At 39.5% G+C, this 22,525-nt stretch overlaps 1 protein-coding gene and 1 long non-coding RNA gene across 2 annotated transcripts in view; both read left to right on the top strand.

The window, feature by feature from the left end:
- Positions 1–17,555, top strand: part of LOC141277005 (uncharacterized) — a 121,096-nt gene extending 103,541 nt beyond the window's left edge. Inside the window, exons 2-5 of the long non-coding RNA XR_012327525.1 lie at positions 199–291; positions 1,427–1,471; positions 2,272–2,416; positions 17,500–17,555. This is a non-coding gene — a long non-coding RNA (uncharacterized lncRNA). The remainder of the gene's footprint in view (positions 1–198; positions 292–1,426; positions 1,472–2,271; positions 2,417–17,499) is intronic.
- Positions 1–22,525, top strand: part of NALF1 (NALCN channel auxiliary factor 1) — a 585,420-nt gene that overhangs the window by 203,023 nt on the left and 359,872 nt on the right. The window lies entirely within an intron of this gene.

Below are 22,525 nucleotides of genomic sequence, written 5' to 3'. Positions count from 1 at the left end.
AGGACTGATGGCCTTGGAACGTGCCCATGTGTGGAAAACTACAGAAGCTGGAGTGTTATTAGGAAGGGTGTTTCCTAAGGAAGGGGAGACAGAAGGAGAGGACAGAGGAGAGTGAAGGTGACACAGAAGGGGGTCTTCTGCCAATGTCAGCCAAGGCCAGGCCTCTCCAGCCCACCTCATTTATATTTCCTTCCCCAGGGACCAGAATCCAGAAGGGCCACACAGAGATGTGAATAACCCAAGGAGGTGAAGACAGAGAGAAACCAATTAAATGTGTCTGTGTGTGCTCAAGTATGTGTATGTGTACGTGTATGGGTAAATGGAGATGGATAAATATATAGATACATGGATATGTAGAAAAAGATGCATAGATACAGAGATAGATGCAGCGTTTGTCACCAGAACACTGAAGATACGTATATCCTATCACAGACATTTATAATATCCCGCTGTGGTACAGTAGACTCGTTTTAAATTAAATTAAGTTGCATATGCAGAGTTGTTTCATCAAGTACACATGCTATGCAAATGATAGCTATTATTTATTGCTATTAATATAGTAACATATACATTTAAAATTTTATACCCAGAATATGAAATGTGGAGGATTAAACATAGGTATTGTCATTTCTGAGGCCTCTGGCAATATCATCTTTTCTAAATCTTCGAAGGGGAAGTTGAAGAGGAGACAGAGAGGGAGGAGGTCATGTAGCTGAACTGCTATTTGCCCAGGTTGCTTTTGAAAAACGAGAAGTAATTCATGTGAAATATTTCTCATATTTCTGGCTCTATGTCATCTGTATCAGAGGAGATGAGTTGTCCCTGAATTTGATGTCAGCAAGGATATGAGGGGCTCATGATAAAGAACACAAATCATTTGCCACTTGAGGTCCTGGTGAGTCTGTGTGCAATCCCCCAGCCCAGCGATTCCAGACGAGTCCTGCTATGCATTCTGCTTGTTCATAGCCTGCTTTCTGGAATCGAAAGCTCTGAAGACGGCCTCCAGCCTGAATCCTGGGTGTTCAGTAATCTCAGTGGCGTTGTTTCTGTTAGGTTTGACAAATTACAGACGTCATTTTCTCATATTTTAACTAACTAAAAATCAAAATCAGGTTTAATATTCAGCTGCTCTCTTAAAAGACAGTTTTTCTCCATTAACATATTTTTCTCACAAATAAAGTATTATATTTTCAGATTCTGGTCCTCATTAGTATGATAGTGGGAGCACCACCTACATGGGAGGGATAAGAGGGGGTGTGCATAAGCCCCTAACACAGGGGAACACAGAGCAGGCACCATATATTGGCAGGTTTTATTATTACATAAGAATTAAAGAATATGCGAAAGTACAGCATAAGAAGAAAAATAAGCCATTTTGCCAACATAAGGTAATATTTACAGAGCACCATTGTATTTAAACATTCAGGTCTATAGATTCAAAAAGCCGGGAGGTTTGAGTTGAGTTACCAAGGTAAATGCCTCAGCTGCCTCTTGGATGAGCGTGAATCCTCATCTTTTCTGTTCAATAATTGATCTGTCAATCACCTCAGAGGTGAGAATATTAAACATATGTCATAACATAAACTATACATGTTCTATAAACCGTATCTCAGAAATCCTTTTTGTCTCAAAACATTTGACTTTTTAGTGCCACACTTAGATCAGACCTGGATATGCAAAATAAAATCTAAACCAGCTATTAATAATTATGACAAAAATATAATTTTGTCTCAATTATTTATTCAACAGATACATATCAAGAGCTAACTCTATGGCAGGGACAGCAGGTAGAAAGATGATAAAAACAGTATTCCAGCTTTTGGGCTCCAGTGGATAAAAATGATACATTGGCTCTGTTCAGTGATGACTTTCTAATACTCTGAGAAGTGCCTGTAGTTTAATGCTATTTTGGGGACAGAGGGTGCTATCTGAGGTTCTTTTCATTCATATGTGGATGTTCAAGGATTTCAGGAAGAATAATGAACTCAAGGAAAAGCCCTAAGTTAGAGAACTCATGGTATATAGAGAGGTATGAATGAACCAGAATGACTACCTGGGGTTGTGCAGTAAACTCAGAGGGGACAGACAGCTTAGCAAACTTTCAAGTACCTCTTGTGTAAGAGAATGGATTTAATCTGACTGGGCAAAGGAAATTCACCAAAGGCATAGATAATAGATGATGGATGATAGATAGATAGATAGATAGATCTACTCCAGTATGTGTGTGTGTCTTTGTGTATTCATTCCCATCTTAATTTTTTCTGTTTTCAGTGGAAATTTCATCATTACTTTCTGGATTACTCTAACAGCTTCCTAACTACAGGCATACATCGGAGATAGTGTAGCTTCAGTTCCAGGGAGGCACAATAAAGCAAAGACAGCAGTAAAGCAAGTCTCATGAATTTTTTGGTTCCCAGTGAGTATAAAAGTTACGTTTATATTATGCTGTAGTCTATTAAGTATACAGTAGCATTATGTCTAAAAACAATGTACATACCTTAATTAAAAAGTACTTTCTTGCTAAAAAGTGCCAACCATCATCCCTGCCTTCGGCGAGTCTTAAAGTAGCCCTTTTGCTGGTAGAGACTCTTTGCCCCCAATTGATGGCTGCTGACCAAACCAGGTGGCGGTTGTAGAAGAGAACCTGGGGGAGGCTGTGGCTACTTCTTAAAATAAGACAGCAGTGAAGTCTGCATATCAACTGACTCATCCTTTCATGAACGACTTCTCTGTAGGGTGCAATGCTGTTTGATAGCATTTTGCTCACAATAGAGTTTCTTTAGAAATTGGAGCCAATCCTCTCAAACACTGCTGCTTCTGTGTCGATTGTATTTATATAATATCCTATAAATCCTTTGTTGTCATTTCAACAGTCTTCACAGAATCTTCACCAGGAGGAGATTCCATCTCAGGAAACCACATTATTTGCTCATCCATAAGAAACAACTTCTCACCCATTAAAAGTTTTATCATGAGATTGCAACAATTCAGTCATATATTCACGTTCTACTTCTGATTCTAATTCTCTTGCTATCTCCACCACATCTGCAGTTACTTCCTCCACTGAGGTCTTGAACCCCTCAAAGTCATCCAGGAGGGTTGGAATCAGTTTCTTCCACACTCCGGTTAACAGTGGGTTTAAAATACTCAGTAAACCATGTTGTAAACAGATGTGCTATCATCCAGACTTTGCTGTTTCATTTAGGGAGCATAGGCAGATGAGATTTAGCATAATTCTGAAAGGCTAGGATTTTCAGAATGGTAAATGAGTATTGCCTTCAACTTAAAGTCACCAGCTGCAGTAGCCCCTAATAAGAGAGTCAGACTGTTCTTAGAAGCTTTGAAGCCAGGCATTGACTTCTCCTCTCTAGCTATGAAAGTTTTAGTGGCATCTTCTTCCGATAGAAGGCTGTTTTGTCCATATTGAAAATCTGTTGTTTAGTGTGGCCACCTTCATTAATTATTTTAGCTACATCTTTTGGATTACTTGTTGCACCTTCTGTATCAGCACTTGCTGCTTCACCTTGTACGTTTTTGTTATGGTGATGGCTTCTTTCCTTCAACCTCATGAACCAACAACCTCTCCTACCTTCAAACTTTTCTTCTGCAGCTTCCTGCCCTCTTTCAGCCTTCATAGAATTGAAGAGACATGGGACCTTGCTCTGGATTAGGCTTTGCCTTATGGAAATGTTGTGGCTGGTTTGATCTTCTTTCCAGACCACTCAAACTTTCTCCATTTCAGCAATAAGGCTGTTTCAGTTTCTTATCATTTGTGTGTTCACTGGAGTAGACTTTTAATGTCCTTCAAGAACTTCTCCTTTGCATTCACTATCTGGTGCAAGAGGCCTTGCTTTCAGCCTGTCTCAGTGTGCAGCTGCCTCCTCAGTAAGCTAATCATTTCCAGCTTTTGATTTAAAGTGAGAGACATGTGACTCTTCCTTTCACTTGAACACTCAGAGGCCATTGTAGGGTTATTAATTGTCGTAATTTTAGTATTGTTGTATCTCAGGAAATAGGGAGGCCCGAGGAAAGGGAGAGAGACAGGGACCTGCTGATCAGTGGGACAGTCAGAGCACACACAACATTTATCAATTGTTTGCTGTCTTACATGGGTACAGTTTGTTGCACCCCACACAATTGCAATAGTAACATCAAAGATCACTGATTAAAGATCACTGTAACAAATACAATAACAATGAAAATACTTGAAATATTGTGAGAATTACCAAAATGTGACACAGAGACATGAAGTGAGGAAATGCTGTTGGAAAAACGATGCTGATAGATTGCTCCATCCAGGCTTGCCCCAGATCATTAATTTGTAAAAAATGTAATATCTGCCAAGCATAAAGCAAAGTACAATAGAACAAGGTATGCCTGTAGTGTCTTTGCTTCCAAGATCTTCTCACTCCAACCAGTCAAGATACCTTTTCTAAAATTATCTATCTACCTATGTAGCTATCTATCTGTATCTATCATCTATCTATCTATCTATCTATCTGGCATCTATGTACCTTTCTGTGTAACTATCTCTGAAGTAGAATTCATTGGAGTTGATGATCAATTGAGAATGTATGCAGTAAGGGAAAAAGAGTTGTTGAGAAAGACTCCAAAGTTTGTAGCTGAGTGAGGAGAGGAATTAGGCCATCACTAATCAAGATGGGGAGATGGAACAACTGGGAGGATGAGGGGACGTTTTGAGTTTTGGACTGATTTTGACAAAGCAAGTCCTTTAAAATAGGTGATTTCTAGCAGACAAAGTATATGGATCTGAAGCTCAAGAGAAAGATCAGAGTTGAAGCCTGCTGTGTATATATGAATCAAAAGAGTATTTTGGTTGGAATTACATAATTGCCAAAAATTTCAATCACAGTTTTCAGTGATACAACTTCACTCCTTAGAGAACAACAATATAAATTCCTTACAGATAATTGTAAAAACACATTTCAAAGATTTTGTTTGTTTATGTTGACCTGAATAAATATATGTATAATGGGTAAGAGTAGGATATTTTAATAATAAAATAAATATATTAGTATTGTTTTCAAAAACAGTAAAAAAATAAAAACTGATTACGATCATTGAAATAGTAATGAGCATTGCATAAAATTGACTTGGCATTTGACTATATGTCTAGAAATTTTTCTTTATTGCATATTAGTCTCTTTTTTTTAACATTTTAAAAGTATTTTTGTTGTGGAATCTGATGAAATGTTAGTAGACTAGCGCTTTGCGTAGAGGGGTATCTCAGTGCCCAGATGACAAGTGAATTTTAAACATGTAGACTAGAATTGGAAACATGTGTTAGTCCTTCCTAGAGTTCTTAACAATGGCGGTTCCCTTCGTCCCTGGGTGTCATATGTGTCACTAGGTGGGTGTCATGTGTGTCATGTTCCTCTTGAACTGGGTGGTTGCTTAGTTTCACATCAGTGGTGCTTATGGAGGTGCTTTGGATTTGGATTACATAGTGGAATCATTTAAAATTTGGATTTAAAGGAATTTTTATACCATAACTCATCCAATTCTCTTTAGAACAGAGACATAGAGGCCCAAAGTAATTTGTTCAGTCAGCGCCAGGATGAACAGTGAGTGTTCCTGACAGTGCACACCGTATTATTTGTTTTATCTCACTCCTTATATTGGCCAACTGATGGTCACTCAGAAGCCACCTTGCAAAAAGTAGGGCACATTAGTCTTAAGCAATTTAATTCATCTCCATGCGGAGTGGATGAGAGATGGATAAGAAATTGGAAAATGCAAGTCCTCTCAAGTAAATTTTTATGAAGCAGAGAACAGACTATAAATACCCTGTTACTTATAATAACAGGGGACAGTTAAAAGGAATGTCCTAAGCGGTAAAAACTTTAATTGCGGAGCCTGTAGGTAAGGATTCACAGAGAAAGAGCGTATTAACATCACTTTTTAACCTAATGCCTCAGTGCCCTGATTATTAAAAACTGCCCACATTTTTCTTTTTTGCCCATAAGAATTGCCATTTATTCCCGAAGTTGCCAAAATCATCACCAAGCACATTTTTTATAAATGATTTTGAAATGAAAACATCAATAATAATTTTTTAAAAATCCCATTGGCATTCCATGTGAAAGCTAATCAGGGTTCGTTTGTTTGTTTAGTTTTTTTAAGTAACATTTGCAAATTGACTAGATCAGTTTAGACAATGGTTTTTTTCCTGAATAAGAAAGAAAGAAATTTGTGACTGAAAGAACGTTCAAGATATTACTTAAAACTCGTTTAGTCTCTCATTTTAAAAGAGCATTGAGAATTACAGCAAGCAACTAAAAAACCCCTGTTACCTTTTGATATGCAAAATACTTTAGTGAACTTACTTCACCTAATTATCTTTTCCATTTGCTGTATAGTTGTGAGCACGTTGAATCAATACACCTTTTAATAATGTGAAACATTTTATGAAATGTAGAAATGGTAAACCGTTCCTCAGAAGTTTCTGCCACACAAAAGGAGCTGAAGTAAAGGGTGGGCTGCCTTGAATGAAACGTGTGTTCCCTCTAACAATCTTGCTAATGGGCTCAGAGTCTAATTGAGGCTCACAAAATAAATAGCAAGAGATCAATTTGTGTTCTCACTTGACATTCTGCTTGAAAAAACAATGAGAGGAAGGGGTATCCCAGTGGAAGGAAAGTGGGGATTTGGGGAGGTGTAATGTCCATTACATGGAAAGGGCTTTGGACTTTGCCTTAAATCAGCTAAAGTGCACTGTACAAATGCAAAGTGAAGCAGCAGCGCTGTCTGTTGATTTATATACCAAATGACCAGAGCATGAATCTTGGCTGTCTTTTTAAATGAAACTTCTTGCTTTGGAAAAATATCAAGTGTCTGTTACAAGGGTAGCAGGCCTTCATGATGGTTTATTAAAAAACGAACAAACATAAAAGATCAATCTTATGGGTAAGGAAGGGATGTCCGTGCCACTGAAGAGAAGTGTCTGATTTGTGTGATAGCTTGTGTATTTTCAGATTTATGAGAGAATAATTTCATCCTCGTAACATTTATGGATTCTATATAGACGTTACTTAGAAATGAAAATAGAATTACTTGGGTTTTTTTTTTTTGTTTTCTTTTTTCTACTTTCAAGGCAGAAAAAAAGCCTTTAACATTGCATTCCTACTGTTTAAATGAGCTGGATTTCAGAACAACTCCAGGGTGATAACTACCCTCAAGTTTAAGACAAAATAAGTAAACCTGTGGAAGGCATTCATACTGAGTGCATGCAAGTTTGTACTTTCTCTCTGGAAAGCAGGATACTTTTAGAACTAAGCTGAGAATTAATAATAATAGAAGGGGGGAAGAAAATATAGAGTCCATAGTTACCGTGCTTTCTCCATAGTGGTATTTCATTTGATCCTTTGTTCCACGTCGCTTTCTGAGTGGCATTTTTTCTTTAAGCCTTATGTGTAGGCTTTAAAAGATAAGTTTATAGGAAATTGCACTCCTAGGCATACAGGGGAGAATGTGCCCCTACTGCAGACATTCAGGCCGCTTTCATGTAGAGAAAATATAGGTCCAAAAGGAACTCCTTCATTAAGGTTTCACTGGCACATATGAAAAGACAATCTCCCCCTCACCCATGGTAAATAACACTGAAAAGAATATGACTTCCTGTGAAATTATGAACTCCATTATGGGCTTTTCTAATAATAATCATAAGGATGAAAAAGCCTCAAGAAATCTGTTCATTTTAATAATACAGGGTCTGGTAAATAGTATTATGGAATCAAGCTGGTGCAGTGCTTAATCTCACAAGGTACTCATTTCTTTTCATAAGTTTTTGAAAATCACTCTCTAATTCCCATATCCCAGGGGAAATAATAATGTATTTTCTAGGTGATTAAAACTTTCCTAAGTTCAGTTGTACATAGACCCAGGACTAAATCAGTTGGATTAGAACTATTTCAACAGGGGACAAAAATCACCTCTTTATGTTTTGATTCCATTTTTAGTGTGTGTGCCATCTTGAAACTGAGCGCAGCTTCTGGAATCGCTCCTGGTAGGATGTTGTAGGGAAGCATAAGGAACAATATGCCACTCTGAGATTGACTCAACTTTTGGAGATCATTCTTGCACTATGTGGCAGAGAAGAACGAAAAATAAAATGTGCCTTTGTTTACTTAGCCACTTTCTTATTGTAGATCTTCTTGATGGTTTCCAGTTTCTAGTTATGAATAATAATTCAAGGAGCAAATTTGCATATAACTTTTTTACAGTGTCTGTGATTGTGATGGATTTATAAAAGTGGGAGTTCATGATTTTTTTAAGATTTTGACATATGTGTCATCTCATCAGTTATTGACAAAACTATTAAACATCCATTGTCATTATTTTTCAATTTTATGTAGTGGGTAAGATGAACAAGTTGAAAAGAAAACTTTTTATAATCTACATAGTCAATCTTATTAAAGATATTTATTTATTTTTGGCTGTGTTGGGTCTTCGTTTCTGTGCGAGGGCTTTCTCCAGTCGCGGCGAGTGGGGGCCACTCTTCATCACGGTGCGCGGGCCTCTCACTATCGCCTCTCTTGTTGCGGAGCACAGGCTCCAGACGCGCAGGCTCAGTAGTTGTGGCTCACAGGCCTAGTTGCTCCGCGGCATGTGGGATCTTCCCAGACCAGGGCTCGAACCCGTGTGCCCTGCATTGGCAGGCGGATTCTTAACCACTGCGCCACCAGGGAAGCCCCATAGTCAATCTTTTAAAATAGGTGTTATTGGGGCTTCCCTGCTGGCGCAGTGGTTGAGAGTCCGCCTGCCGATGCAAGGGACGCAGGTTCGTGCCCCGGTCCGGGAAGATCCCACATGCTGCGGAGCGGCTGGGCCCGTGAGCCGTGGCCGCTGAGCCTGCGCGTCCAGAGCCTGTGCTCGGCAACGGGAGAGGCCACAACAGTGAGAGGCCCGTGTACTGCAAAAAAAAAAAAAAAAAAAAAAAAAAAATATATATATATATATATATATATATATATATATATATATAAAATAGGTGTTATTGAACTAAATAAATACCCTGGATGTTGAGTGAACAGGTGTAAATTTTTTCTGCTTTGAATATGGAACCCCTCATGTACCATTCATGTGCTAAATTGACTAAGCTATGTCTACATTGCAGAACAACCTGTCAGTTCAGAGAAGATAATCACTCAAAACAGTTATTTGGTGTCAGGTAGGAGCGAATTTTCTCTTTTCAACAGAGTTTGTTGCTGTTGTGTAGCTCAGACTAGAAAGAACATTTATTCCAGAAATATTACCCTTCCTGGAAAACTGTACCATTCACCTGGATTGGAACACCAATGAAAGGCCATATGAGAGAATGATGAAGAGGAAATGAACACTGGGATTAAATGGAGAGAAAGAGACCGGGTTATTCTTTTCAGCATGTCATTAATAAACTTTGATTTTCCAGAAACAGTTTGTATAGACAACCAGTGCCGAACATAAAATGCAGCAGTTAAGATATGTAGAAATGAAAGATGGGAAACTGTGGTATTTCACAATATCCCTAAGGTACTTTTAAGTATGTTCTGATATGCAACACCTTAAATAACTATTTTTGCATTAAAAATTTTTTAATCACTTAAGATGTAGCTAATAATTTGGAGTGGGTGGTTCATATCTGTGTGCTGTTTTCTGCTCAGTGCCAGAAAGTTGACCTCTTTTCTGAATCACAGGATGCTCCCCATTTAGACCTTTATTATCAAAAACATTGAACCAAGGTTTTTTTTCAGGTTACAGTGCCCCTGGGTGGAGATGAATCTAATGCTAACTCTACATAAAGCTGCAAGTAGAGATAGGTTACGATCAAATTATCAGGTGCTGGTGGAAATTTAATCTGTAAAGGCAAAAAAAAAAAAGTGATATTCTGCGTGGGAGTTCCTTGCCTGCACTCTGATTGTTGATAATTCCTCAGCATTAGTGACTGGGGCCCTGAAGGGCAAAAGGAATCATGTGCCTATGGCTAGATTACTGCATGTTGGAAAAAGCCAGGGGTTATGCAGAAGAAATCTATGTGTTAAAAGCTCGTAAATGTCTATGGTTTAGCATCTGAATGTGTTGCTTTTAACTTTGGCCTGAAAGTATAACCTAGCATTTACCCAGAAAATCTGGAAACAGAACATCTTTCCCCAGCCCTGCCTTCCGCTCCTCTCCTCCTTTATTGAGGAGATAAGGGGAACATCGATGGTGATGGTGAGATAAGGGGAACATCCATGGTGATGGTGAGCAAGCCGTCAAAGAACGTCATCCTCAAAAGAGGAACCGAGGGAGCGGGGAGCTAAAGGTCAAAGGCCACAGATATGGGCATACCTAACTTTACAATTTAGCTCTGTCTGTTCTACAATTCACTATTCAAAGGTTTTTATAGCAGAAATTAGGAAGAACCCAAGCACTTATCCATAAACATCCACAGATACTATCACTTGTATGTGGAATCCAGAAAAATGATACAGATGAACTTTTTTGCAAAGCAGAAATAGAGACACACGTTAAGAACAAATGTATGGACACCAAGAAGGGATCTGGGGATGTGGGATGAATTGGGAGATGGGAATTGACACATATACACTATTGATACTCTGTATAAAATAGATAACTAATGAGAACCTACTGTATAGCACAGGGAACCCTACTCAGTGCTCTGTGGTGACATAAATGGGAAGGAAATCTAAAAAAGAGGGGATATATGTATACGTATAGCTTGTTCGCTTTGCTGTACAGCAGAAACTAACACAACGTTGTAAAGCAACTATACTCCAATAAAAATTAATTTTAAAAATTGATTAGATTGCATTGATTATAAAATATCTCACGATGGGTTAAATTTTAAAATAGCGTAGAGTGATGTGTCCATTATGCTACCTTTTTTGTGATAAAGAGGAAATATGAATGTGTGTGAGTGTATCTCTGTGTGTGTGTTCTGTGTGTTTGTGTGTGTGTGTATCTGAGTGTATAAAACAGGGATATACACAATGAGGTGAGAATGGGTCGGTGAGTGTGAGAATTGAGGACAACAGAAATTAGAGTCAGAGCAAGACTTTTTAATATATAATTTATTAAATCATTTTGATTTCTAAGCCATAGGGATGAATTACCATTCAAAATAATAAAACTCACTTAAAAAAATAAGCTTTATACCAGCTTTAAAAGTTACATTACTCATCTAAAAATAACAGCTTGCCAGAAAAAAGAATTATACAAGATGACATCCTGTGGTTTTTCCCAGAACTACAAATTGAAAAGTCTCTGATTTTTAAGAATTTTTACCAAGAAAATTCAATATATGGTAGAAAGCAAGAGTTATGATAAATAATTTGAATTTTAAGAGCTCCAATAATTGTCTCCTATGTTTTTTTTCCCCATCCTTCCTCTCCATTGGCCACACAAAATTGTACTTACATTTGTATAAACCACGCATTGGCTTAGTAGAAGTACATTACACAGTAAATCAGAAGAAATTTATACATCTACCTCTTGTAAGTACCTTTAGATAATTCACTAACATTTCTGAGCCTTCATTTCTTTGTTTGTAAAGTGAGGATGATTATTCCTCCATCACTGAGTTATTCTCCAACAAGACTTAATGCTATAATATTCAGAAACCTTTTACAAATTTTTAAAGTCCTGTGGGAATGAAAATTGAAAATACGGCTATTTTGTTACACAACTGGACGGTAGTTATGCTTCAACCAACCAAGTTTGTATGTTGATGCAATATACACATCCCTCTATACATTTTCATCCATTGTAATAGTTTAAAATGCTTGTGCCTGTCATTCTCACTCCATCTACAAAATACTTCCTTATCCTTTGAGCCAAAATAATTTCTTTCCTTCTGTTCTTTAATTAAATAGTATTTAGTCCAAAAAGTTGTTTCTAATTCATACTGTCTTCTGTATGTGGCCATTTTATTTGCTGAATTAATGAATAGATATTTATGAGCATGTACTGGGTTTTAGAACGCTCAGGAATGTTGGGGGAGCACAGAGACACCATGGCACTCCACTCTCCTTACTTCCCAGCAAATGTGCCCTATCTTTGCATTTCTACAGAGGTTTTATGCAGTTGACTCGAACCATGCGTACAACAGAAAGAAACGGTGGTGCAGATAGATAGTATATTTACCTTTATTTCACTTAGGACTTTGGGATATTTTTGCATCTAAAATTCTTAAACATTCAAAATACTTCCAAGAGTAGCTTTAGAGATACTGTTCAAGAGGAGTTCACTTATTTTCTAATTTCTTTACCCTGTTCCAAAGCTCAGAAATATTTCCTTTCTCGATGATGTAGCCCTTCAACCTAAATAATGTGACCGTGCATGAAAAACAATGTTTTCCTGAAAAAAAATGCATATAAAGAAAAATTGCTGTATGTTTGTTTCTTTGAATACAGATTCAATAAAAGAAAAGTCATGATAGGAGATATTAAAACAGTAGATTTATAAACCCTCTAACTTAATTATATTAATCGAACTTGAAAGGCTAATTATAGATAACAGAGTTGACTATGTATGTGTGTTTTATAATGTATGCTTTCCATGCTTTCTTGTGGGAGCCATAAGCCCAGGTGACTCAAGCCCTTGTGATCCAGCTTGGAGCTGAACCCACTGCATTCTTAAGAGCAAGTCTTTGGCAACAGTGGAACCTATTACAAAAGTTCTTTTTCCTTTTTCATTTAAAACCAGTAATTTATGTTTTAATTTTTCCCAGATTCATTGAGTTATAATTGAGATGTAACACTGTGTAAGTTTAAGGCATACAAGTTGCCGATTTGATACACTTAAATACTGGGAAATGATTACCGCCGTAGTCTTAGCTAACACCTTCATCGTGTCACATAATTACCATTTCTTTTTTGTGGTGAGGACATTTAAGATCTATTCTCCAGCAGCTTCCAAGTGTGTAATACAGTATTGGTAACTATAATCACTATGTACATTTAATTCTCAGAACTTATTCCTCGTATAACTGGGAGTTTGTACCTTTTGGTCAACGTCTCCCCTTTTCTGCTACCCTGGCAACCACCATTCTACTCTCTATTTCTCTTGAGTTCAGCTTTCTTAGATTCCACATATAAGTGATATTACACAGCATTTGTTTTTTATATACTGGCCTACTGTAGATTTTGCTCGCCAAATCAGGTTCGTTTGATGATCTCTACAATTTTTCGTGATGCAGTGAATGTGTTTCCCAGATATTCATGGTCTCATATCATGTATTTTTTTTTTCACTTTGACAGAAAACTACTATATAAAGTCTCAATCATTCCCAATTCCATTGCTAGGCCTTGGTTCTGTAATAGCTTCTGAAAACCGTTCCCTATAGGGTGCACTGTCTAAAGGGTACAAAAACCCAAAAATAAAAATACCTCGGGCTTCCCTAGTGGCGCTGGGCTTCCCTGGTGGCGCAGTGGTTGGGAGTCCGCCTGCTGATGCAGGGGACACGGGTTCGTGCCCCGGTCCAGGAAGATCCCACATGCCGTGGAGCGGCTGGGCCCGTGAGCCATGGCCGCTGAGCCTGTGCGTCCGGAGCCTGTGCTCCGCAGCGGGAGCGGCCACAACAGTGAGAGGCCCACGTACCACACACACAAAAAAATAGTAAAAATAAAAATACCTGAGCTATATCCGAAGTGGAATAGTTTTTGCTGGTGAATAATGATTTGTTCATGAATAATCACTGACATTCCACCTGGGCAGATGGATTTGTAAATCCCTGGGGTGAAAGCAACGCCAGGGTTTTGTATAGAATATTTTTCTTTTTCAGTAGCTTACGTCTGAGGTAAGCAGGAGAGTTCATCAGAGACAGAAGATCGGTGGAATAGAATAATCATTATTGGAAAATCTCTCTCATGGGCATACTTCAGACGTCATTCTGTGAGTTCCAGCAACATCTCCCCTGGAGGGGCCACCCCAGTTACACATGCCAGGGCCGACTCCCGGAGCCAAAAAGGACAGGGAGGCTCGGTTGACTTGATCATTCATGATCCTACTCGGATCAGAACCCAGGTGATTGGCTTGCAGTTTGATTTCTGCTCAGGAAGTCAGAGCCCTGTCTGGGCCTTCATTATAGCCTCAGGGGAGCAGCACATCTCAATTTTTCTCATGGGTTTTGAGTGTTCAGCCTTAGAGTGGGGGTGACAGGTCAGATAGCCAAGCATTACATCCAGGAAGGCCTGGGTGAAATGTGTATGGTCCCTGAGGAACAAGAATACCTAGAAGCAGAAAGTAGTATCCTAGCAACTACAACAGAGGAAAAAGCAGTACAACCACTTTAAACCTCTTTATTGGAGTGTAATTGCTTTACAACGGTGTGTTAGTTGCTGCTGTATAACAAAGTGAATCAGCTATACGTATACATATATCCCCATATCCCCTCCCTCTTGCGTCTCCCTCCCACCCTCCCTAGCCCACCCCTCCAGGAGGTCACAAAGCACCGAGCTGATCTCCCTGTGCTATGCAGCTGCTTCCCACTAGCCATCTGTTTTACGTTTGGGAGTGTATATATGTCCATGCCACTCTCTCACTTCGCCCCAGCTTACCCTTCCCCCTCCCCGTGGCCTCAAGTCCGTTGTCTACGTCTGCGTCTTTACTCCTGTCCTGCCCCTAGGTTCTTCAGAACCTTTTTTTTTGATTCCATATATATATGTTAGCGTTAGTGTACGGTGTTTGTTTTGTACAACCACTTTAAAGTGAGAGCCGGTTACAGTAGCACATCATGGGAATGGGAACAGCAGGCACGCAAAACACGAGTTTTGCTAGGACTGTGCTTCTGATGACTCAACAACCCTCTCTCTGTAATTTCACATCAGTCTAATTTAGTTTAAAAGTTCACCACACCGGACTATTTTACTGTCTTGTTTCTCACAGTTCACAGCTTCTTGATAGAGTTTAGAATGGTTAACTATTGCCACTATTAAAGATATGTTCCTTCATGTTTCTACAGTTCTTTTAACCTTAAGGAAGCTTAATGATACTAGAAAGTATTTATCAAATCAAAAGTATAATAAGAAAATATTATTATTGACCTGGAAATACGCAGACTACCTAACAGTAGACTGTTGTGTTAACACTGTAATTTGGGACAGGAAGAATTTGATGAAATTGCAGGGAGAGCTGAGGCACTCAGATGTAATTACTCACTCGGAGATCAACCACAGCACTGCATCCCTTCCTTGATGGGATGAGTCAGAAGCAAAACTTTCAGGATCAGGAGCTGGTCTGATGTTAAACACGTGTCCTGCTTGACAGAATGATGCTCCCTGGGATTATTAGTCAAGCGTGCACTGTATGTGAGCTCTCATGGTACTGTGAAAGCTATGACGAGGTGAATGGCGTGTGTCCTTCCTACTGCACTTGAAACAGAGAAAGCAAGAGAAGGAGGCGGAGAGAGAAATAGAGAGGAAAGAGCCTGAAGGAGACAGAAAGGATTACTTCTAGTACTGGGGACTAACGTTTCTCTTCAAATAAACCAGACATTTTGGAAAACTTAGAAATGCACAGGGATGGTGATTAATTGAGATAAGGGGAAGCTCTGAGTTAGTGTGATGGACAAATTTCTATCATGCCCTCCCCACACAGACAGTTCCAGATTTCTCTACTCCATGGTCCTATGGGAATGGAATATGAAAGGAAGAATATGACTGAGTTGGAAATACACTCAATATTTAGGAGGCTGCATCTGGCATAATTTGTTGGCTGGGTGGTGTTGTGCACTGAATATATACATTGATTGCCATTTTATACCCTAAATTCTAAAGAGTGGTTGGTGGACAAAAAACCAGGGTTCTCACTGCTGTGAGAAAGTCATTTAGTGCCAAAGTATCAGAAACCACTGCTCATCCACCAGGGAACCCATGGATGGGAAGACATCCTGTGATTGACATAGGTGAGAAAAATGATGCAGATAGAGAGTCCAGCTGGTAAAGAATCCCGTTAAAGATTTGTGAACATTCAGTTATAGAATTGCAGGGATTTTTCTGTTCCTCTTAGAATGTCTGGAATGCCACATACAATTAGAGATTATCCTGTTTTGTTCAAACCGTAGCACATTATTCCCCATAAAGATTATCTCTCTTAGTATATGTGGCTCTTTGTGGCGCAGGTATTGATAGCTTTAAATATCAAGGGTGTCTCCCACTTGACCAAATCATCACCATTCTTTTGAAATCCCTTCTCTGGCTCACCATCAAGTTGTGGTTCCAGTGTGTACTCTGGATTTCAATGATAAGCTTCCTGGCTAAGGATTGGTAACTTTCCTTTTTTTTTTTCTGTCCTACAGGAGGTTTTTTGTTTGTTGGTTTTTTTGAACAGGTTTCAAACATCACAATTAGGGATTATTCCATTTTAAAGGCCCTATAAAAGCCAATTGGAAAATTCCAGGAAAAAAATGTTCCATTGATGCATGCCAGATTACTTAATAATGAACACACAAAAAGAACGACACCTGTTTCTTTCCAACCCCCTAATCTATTTATGATTTGGGAAATTTGACAAGAAAACAGAATGTCCAGGCATTAGAGCCTCTGAAATTTCCATATTGGCCTCCTCTGGAAAAAAATAGCTTTGACGGCTGTTGTTTTGGTTAAATCTTATCATATAATGTGGTTACATTAGAAGTGTAAATGAGGCCTGCGTTCCTGTCCCGGTTCTGCGGGCAGCTCCTCGTGTACCTGGAAGCAGTTCGCTCATTCATATAAGGCAGGTGGCAGGACTGCACGATGCCTGAGAAAGTTCCAAGTCAAATAGTCTGTGGTTTTCTCTAAAACTGGAATTGATTAGATGCTTGATATATTTTCTTAGCTTTACAAATTTGACTTTAGTAAAAGATTGTATATTTGGCTCTGATCTAATAAAGAAAAGTGCAGTATGTAAAAGATTAATTGTATATTCTGAGGCAACCCTGTCTGAATATTGCATCAGAGAACTATATTCCTTCCAAAATCCTTGTTTATGACCGGGGTTCAGGAGAGAGTAATAAGATACTCTGATGGAGTAACGCACCTCTTGTCAGTTCAGGTATCAGGTGAGGAAGATCTTCTAGGGTAGCAATGGTCAGAACGAAGAGGAAGAGGTGCGCGCAAGAAATATTCAGAAATAAATCAGCCAGACTTTGCCACTGTTGCCACGTCTTAGCTCACGTCCAAACCGTGCATCTCGTTTCCTTTTCACCCCCTACATTCTAATCCTCAGACTTCTCTCTCACAAACCCGACACAAGTGACGTCTACCAGCCAGTCCTGCAAACTGCATCCCGGCCACTCCTTGCTCTCACCTGGAGAGGTGTTCAAAGTGGTCTCTTGTTTTCCACCCTGTCCCGATGTTAATTCATTTCCCACACAACAGTGAAATGATCTTTTGAAAAGTATAAGTTAGAACATGTCACACTTCCATTTAAAACTCAAGAGTCTTTCCTTTGCACTGTGACATAACATGACCCTATGGCTCACAGCACTCCACCCTTACCTTCCTTCTCCTTCTCCAGGAATGTTCTGCCCACACGGTGAATGGCTGGTTTCTTCTGGCTTCATCCAATCTCAGGTGAGATCTCCTTTCTTCAAAGAGGCTTTTCCTGAGCTTCTTACTTTAGGTCCTCCTATCCCAGCGCCCTGTTTATATGCTCCATAGCACTTATTACAACCTGTAAGTAGCTTTAAGGTATTTGTGTTTCTTTTTTATTATTTGCTTGATGACAGCAGAGATCTGCTTGTATTATTCATTGTGGAATATTCTAATGAGTATGTGTTGAATGAATGAATAATTAGATGAACACAATGCACTTCTCAGTTTCGTTACCCGCACCAAGCACTTTGAAGAATGAGACACAGCAAAATTTCAGTAAGAAAAGGTGATCACAGAAACGCTGGAGCATTTAGCTTCTTCCGAGTGGCAGATTATGGACAATGGGGGACGGGGGTGGGCGGCATAGAAACACTAGCTGCCAGGCTGCTGCAGGTGTGCTAAGGAGAAGAAGGAAAAGGAAGGTGGAGATAACATCTGGACCCGTGCAGCAAGCTCGCTCTCCACTCCTCTGCTTCTTTAGTGATCATCTTCTTTCCATTTGTCATTCCTGTGTTGCTTTATCTTCCTGCCTCAATTAATTTTTTTCTTTCATTTTGTGGCACTTTTCTTGCTTTGTTTTTGCCATCTCTAACCCAGGGTTGTCCGCACGCTCCTTCTTTGTGGCTCATCTTTGCTGGAGCTGTTCTTTACTGGTTTGTTCACCATCCACTGTGGTGAAGGTCAGACTATTGTTAATTCTTGAGAATTGATTTTTTTTTATCAGGTACCTAGAGCCAAAATGTTCACCCAGTTTCTGAAAAGTTGCTCTTCAAACACATTGTTCTAGGAAGCATTGTGTTCTTCCTCATTGCTGTGAAAAGGAAAACTATAGAATTCCTTCACAGAATGATTATAACTAATGGTTCTCTGGCAAGATAGTTGAATGTAGTCGATGGATGGTAAATTAAGTGATTCCTTTCATCAGGCATAAAAAAAAGGGGCTTCATATCATAGAGTATATACCTGGATCGTTTCCTCAAATGGAGGACACGTTTTGTCAAAGTTTCATGGTTAAATTTAGAAGGACATGAATATGTTCAAATTTAAAGAAGCAAAATTTAAAATGTAAAACACCTAATTTCTTTTATTTGGGTTATTAAGTCCCATGACAAATGGAACGTGTCTCTCATGAATTTAGCTTGCTAAATGTGCACTTACTTATACGTACTGGGGAAATCCGATTTTGTATATACCCGGGCATTTTTATGTTAAAAATAATTTTTCAGAATAACTAAGCTTCATGCTCTACATGGAAAAAACAAGGATTGCTCTGTAAGAGGTTTTTGCTTCTCCACACCTAGATGTTTCATTTCTGTATTTCTATTCTTGGGTGGCATCTGACTGCAAATCCAGCAGTTTCTGCAGTCCAGGAAGATGTGCTCTCACCTCCATCCACGGGTCACCCTCCATCTGCTGCAGTGGGAGAGTTCCTGATGGCATGGGTACTGGCTTGTCCTTTTACTTCTGTAACTATTCCTGATGACTGCAGAGCACTGAATGTCTTCTCATATGTCATCCTGTCTGGCATTTGCTCTATAAAGGGTGGATGAAATAGCAGCTACTGACATTTGCTCTGGACTAAAGGAGGGGAGAGTAAGCATCTTGTTTTCTGGGTAGCAGGTAGGTTTTCAGAAGGTTTCCCTGAATTCTGTTTCAAAATCAAATTTGTATTTTGCTTTTGGTTTTTTAACATTTTTCCATCAAAAAAGAGAAGGAGATCTGTAGCTTTGAAAGCTACATCAAGAAAATCTGGTTACAGCACATATGGCAACAAAATGCTTAGCACTTGTTGAACTAAAACCGGCAAATGCTCCTGGATTATAACTAAGTGTGATGACAGCGATGTGACTGGGAGACTTCTTTCAAAGAACATGCAAATCATCAGGCAGAGGGACAGAAATCAATTACTAGAGATCAGGTGCCCACTTTAAACCTAACCGCTGTGTGTGTGTTTCTGGAATTTTAATCTTAACATTCAGATTTTCTATTCTTGTAAACTTTTATTTTTCAGATAGATTTGTATTTTCCAGGAAGTTTATATCTTGTTGATACAGGCATTAACTTTCACATCTCCTCCTTTCTCTTCATCAGCAGCATGGAAATCACGTAAGAAAGCAGCTGTCATTTCTGGAACATCTTCTGTGTGATGAGCACTTTAGATGCATTTGCTCATTTAATCCTCACTTCAGTCTCCCCACTTTACAGATTAGGGCTTAATAGACTGAGAATTATGAAATCCCAAGGGACCATGGGACTTTAAAATGGCAAGGTGGGGATTTTAAACCAAGGCTATGGGAGATCTGATTTACGAAGTACACTCCACTAAGCAGCTACCATTTGCATGGCTCTCTGCTGTCAAAGAAGATGTAAGTGATAATGTTCACTGGTCTTGGGACAGGTTGTAATCTAACTGAATAGAATGAATATCTGCATTAAAATAAAAACAGTTCAAGATACTAATTTCTAAACATAGATGGCTAGTATAGACCAGAGCTCCCCAACTGGTTCAGAAGGAAGTGACTGGCCCATGGGCTCCAGTCCTTCCAGGCTACTCCCCACTGCCCTGAAGGTGGAGGGATCAATGCATTGGCACCCTTTGGACCTATTTGCTGACTGATGGCTGACAATTTCATATTATAGACCGTAGCTGCCGTAGGAATTGAAGGAGGGAGGGCTGGAAGGAACAGGTGTTTTTATGATCCAGGTGGGGTTTATGAAATAACAGTGGGATTCAGACAAGAGGACAGTCGTGAGGAGAATAAACAGGCAGGAGGAATAAGTTGGTGAACCTGCAGATGACGTGCCCACAGTACAGAGAACAGGAAAGGCAGGGTAGCTGCAGACTACTTCCTGCAGACAAAGCACTGTGCTTTACAGGGAGAATAGATACATCCAGAGATATGATTTTTATCCCCTGTTAGGAAAACGAATAAATGTACAGGGTGGTAGTTGAATTGAGGTAGAGGATGAGGAGGTCACATTTATGCAGGCTGATTTTTGAAATCGTGACTTCACATTTAGGTGTCAGTGGTTAAAGGCAAAAAGGGACATGGGATTGAAAATAATGAAAGTTTTGAAAAGAAGAACCTCCACTCCACTATGCCAGTGTAGAGAAAGAAATTATATGTGATCTTTAGACAAACTCCCATCTTTCTCCAGAGAATAGAGGGTAAGTTTGTTTATTTAATGGACATTTAAATGGTAGTTTTCTATTTTCCAGGCATGGTTTTAAGTGCTTTATCAATATTGGGTCATCAAATCCTTATAACTTCCTCCAGGGGAGTTTTTTAAATTGTGTGTGTATATATATGTAGCACAAATTTACCCTCTATGTTACTCAGGTTCTCTACAGCAGCGGTCCCCAACCTTTTTGGCACTAGGTACTGGTTTCGTGGAAGACAGTTTTTCCACGGATCTGGGGGGCGGGGGGATGGTTTCCGGATGATTCAAGCACATTACATTTATTGTGCACTTTATTTCTATTATTATTACATTGTAATATATAATGAAATACTTATACAACTCACCATAATGCAGAATCAGTGGGAGCCCTGAGCTTGTTTTCCTGCAACTAGATGGTCCCATCTGGGGGTGATGGGAAACAGTGACACCCGAAGTGTGTTGCTATGTCCAGTCTACTCCGTGATCTCGTTCTGGTTGCTGTCACTGCAGAAAACCCTACCTTACAAAGATAGGATGCTGGAAATGGAAGCAGGCTTCTCAGTGCTTTTGTGGCAATCTCAGGATATTCCACCTTGACTTTAATCCAGAATGTAAGGAGATTTGAAGTTGTCTCAAACGTACTTTTAAGGCTGCCATCATTTGCGATCTCAAGCAATTGATCCTCTTCTAGCACGGAAGTCTGTTCACCTGGCTTATTCACAAAGGGGGTGCGGATCCATTCCTTCCCAGTTTGGGGGTCTTTGTGGTTGGGAAGTAACGCTCAAACTCTTTTGAAAGCTGAGTTAGGTGGTCATGCACCAGCTGGGAGAAAGAAGGCCCTGGCTCCGTCTCTTTCAAAATCTCTGCTAATGTTTGAAACATGTCAAAAATCCCAATGTTCACTCGCCACCCCCATAATTCCAGTTCGACTTTGAATGCAGCCACTTTATCTGTGGACTTGAACACAGCTGTCACTCTCCCCCGACGTGACAGATGGAGTTCGTTGAGCAGGTTGAATATGTCACACAAGTAAGCAAGTTTTGCAACCCCTTCTGTGTCACTGAAACGTGCTACCAGTGGTGACTGTTTTTCTAAAAGAAATCTGTGGAGCGGCTCTTGTAACTCAAAACCTCTGGCCAGTGGTCTCCCTTTGGAAAGCCATCTCACTTCTGTGTATAAGAGAAGACGTGTGTGCTCTGGGTCCGTCTCCTCACAGAGCTGCGCAAACAGACGTGACTTAAGGGCATGTACTTTAACGTGGTTGATGATTTTAATCACATCCTGCAAAACGTTGTTAAGTTCAGGTGACAGTTTTCGGCTAGCCAGCATTTCTCTATGGATGACACAGTGCACAGCCTCACATTCAGAAGCTAACTCTTTGACCCAATTAGTGAAACCACAAAGCCGTCCAGTCACGGCAGCTGCTCCGTCTGTGCATATATACCAACACAAAATGACCAATTCAGTTTTCCTGATATGTAATCATTCAAAGACTTGAATAGTTCTGCAGCTGTGGTGTTGGTTGGCAACAAAAGTGCACATAACATATCCTCATGCACATCGTCCTGAAAAGTATATCACACAGAAACAAGCATTGTTGCCTTGTTGTCAACATTGGTAGACGCGCCAACCTGGAATGCGTACCACGGTGACTCATTAATCCTCTCTAACAATTGTGCCTTAATACCCTCTGCTGTTTCATCGATTCATCTAGTTATGGTGCTACCCAAAAGTGGAACATGTGCCACCTTTTGAACTTCAACCTCTCCTAAAAGTTCATGACAAAT

This window comes from Tursiops truncatus, chromosome 18 (genome assembly GCF_011762595.2).
Source record: "Tursiops truncatus isolate mTurTru1 chromosome 18, mTurTru1.mat.Y, whole genome shotgun sequence".
NCBI lineage: Eukaryota > Metazoa > Chordata > Mammalia > Artiodactyla > Delphinidae > Tursiops > Tursiops truncatus.
Note: the sequence above shows the minus strand (reverse complement) of the source record. Positions and strands in the feature narration are given on the sequence as shown.